The sequence below is a fragment of the Condylostylus longicornis genome, unplaced genomic scaffold, assembly GCF_029603195.1.
Source record: "Condylostylus longicornis isolate FDR11 unplaced genomic scaffold, ASM2960319v2 ptg000538l, whole genome shotgun sequence".
Lineage (NCBI taxonomy): Eukaryota > Metazoa > Arthropoda > Insecta > Diptera > Dolichopodidae > Condylostylus > Condylostylus longicornis.
In genome coordinates, this window is record NW_026578496.1 from 5,001 (window position 1) to 7,500 (window position 2,500).

At 27.3% G+C, this 2,500-nt stretch overlaps 2 pseudogenes; both read right to left on the minus strand.

Moving 5' to 3' along the window:
* Positions 1-1,448, minus strand: part of LOC129617462 (large subunit ribosomal RNA) — a 4,018-nt pseudogene extending 2,570 nt beyond the window's left edge.
* A 290-nt stretch (positions 1,449-1,738) lies between these two features.
* LOC129617460 (5.8S ribosomal RNA) lies at positions 1,739-1,922 on the minus strand (annotated as a pseudogene).
* Positions 1,923-2,500: the final 578 nt, after the last annotated feature.

Sequence of the window (2,500 nt, forward strand, 5' to 3'; positions counted from 1 at the left end):
AAGCAACGCCTTTCATGGTATCTGCATGAGTTGTTAATTTAGGCACCGTAACGTCACGTTTGGTTCATCCCACAGCGCCAGTTCTGCTTACCAAAAGTGGCCCACTGGGCACAATATATCATAACCTAAAACTTCATTCAAGAAAGTTTAGGTTCTTACCCATTTAAAGTTTGAGAATAGGTTAAGGTCGTTTCGGCCCTAAGGCCTCTAATCATTCGCTTTACCAGATAAGATTATTTTATATAATATTTTTATGCACCAGCTATCCTGAGGGAAACTTCGGTGGGAACCAGCTACTAGATAGTTCGATAGGTCTTTCGCCCCTATACCCAATTCTGACAATCGATTTGCACGTCAGAACTGTTTCGGTCTTCCATCAGGGTTTCCCCTGACTTCTACCTGATCAGGTATAGTTCACCATCTTTCGGGTCACAGCATATATGCTCAAGGTACGTTCTAGTTAGAGGTATAAAAAATAATTAAAAATTATTTATATACATAACTATATAGAACGCCCCAGGATTGATATTATATATATAAAATTATATATATAATTTAATCCCATATTAACAGTTAAGTTAATTACGCCTTTAGATTTTATTTAAAATAAATTCTAATGACTTGCACACATGTTAGACTCCTTGGTCCGTGTTTCAAGACGGGTCCCGAAGGTATCCTAAATCTATAGCATTGCTAATCATATTAATGCATATAATAATTATATTAATATATAAATTAATATAATATTATAAAATTATAATAATATATAATTTACGCATTATATTGATTTTTTATCTGTCAATTATTTATCCGATAATATTTAAATTATATTATATAGAAAATAAATTTTCATATATAAAATAAACTTTTTAAATATATCTTATGATAAATATATATTTATTAACAGATTGCAATGTCCATATATGAAAAAATTGCACACCATCATTATTATATAATTATATAATATTTATAATGTTGAATTTTTCATATTTCATGGATGTTTAGGTTCATCGGGCTTAACCTCTAAACAGTTTCACGTACTATTTAACTCTCTATTCAGAGTTCTTTTCAACTTTCCCTCACGGTACTTGTTTGCTATCGGTCTCATGGTTATATTTAGTTTTAGATGGAGTTTACCACCCACTTAGTGCTGCACTATCAAGCAACACGACTCTTTGGAAATATCTTCTAATAATCATTAACGTCATACGGGCCTAGCACCCTCTATGGGTAAATGGCCTCGTTTAAGAAGGACTTAGACTGTTAATTTCTCATATTAGAATATAGATATTCCATACACTACATCGGATATTTGTATAAACAAAATCCTTTAGTGCTGAACTAGTTTCTTTTCGCTCGCCGCTACTAAGAAAATCCTAGTTAGTTTCTTTTCCTCCCCTAACTAATATGCTTAAATTCAGGGGGTAGTCTCATATGAGTTGAGGTTGTTTTTAAGAATATTTTTAATTTTTCTTTTTAGTTGAAAACTAAATATATATAAGTTACTGTATTGTTTATATTATAAATAATATAATTTTATATAAGTTTTCCTCTTTAATGTATTAATACTAATTTATTAATACTAGGATATACTTATTTTTTTATTATATTTTATAATATAAGTAAAATATATATAATTGAATTTTAATATTATGGTATTCCTACCAGTAATATATCATGTGCTATAAATAATATAATTTAAAATTATATTATAAGCAACTTTATTAAATTATTCTTACAACCCTCAACCATATGTAGTCCATGCAGTATTAAATTTTTTAATAAATTTATATACTCTGTAGCATGGACTGCAATATGCGTTCAAAATGTCGATGTTCATGTGTCCTGCAGTTCACACGATGACGCACAGTTAGCTGCGTTCTTCATCGACCCATGAGCCAAGTGATCCACCGTTTAGAGTTTTATAAAATTTTTTTTTTATTTTCGTCAGATATATATCGATAATATATATACATTCTAAAACATATTAAAATATATAAATAATATAATCTATGTGCTGCGAATGTCTCTAACTTTCCTTTTATCCGTATCCCAACTGTTTTATACAAGAAAAGTTATTACCATAATATATGGACAACAACGTAAGAATATATTTTTATATATTTTCTATATTATAAATGATCGTATATTGTTTTATTTAAAATACTTCCATATTATATAATTAATATAATGATTTTTATTTTTTTTATATTATATTATTTCAGGGGGGATACACTTTGATACTATTAATGTTATATATTTGCAATAAATATATAACAGTATCAGATACATATATTTATTAAAATATACATATCGTATCCAATAAAGGTCGAATAAATGATATAATCATTAATTCTAGAGTTTCATGGACATTTTGACACCTCTTCGTTTTAAAAATCATTATTTAATATATAAAATTTCCATATTTATAAATATAATATAGATATTTATAATATTTTATTATATTAGAATATAATCTCATTATTATTTCTAATAATGG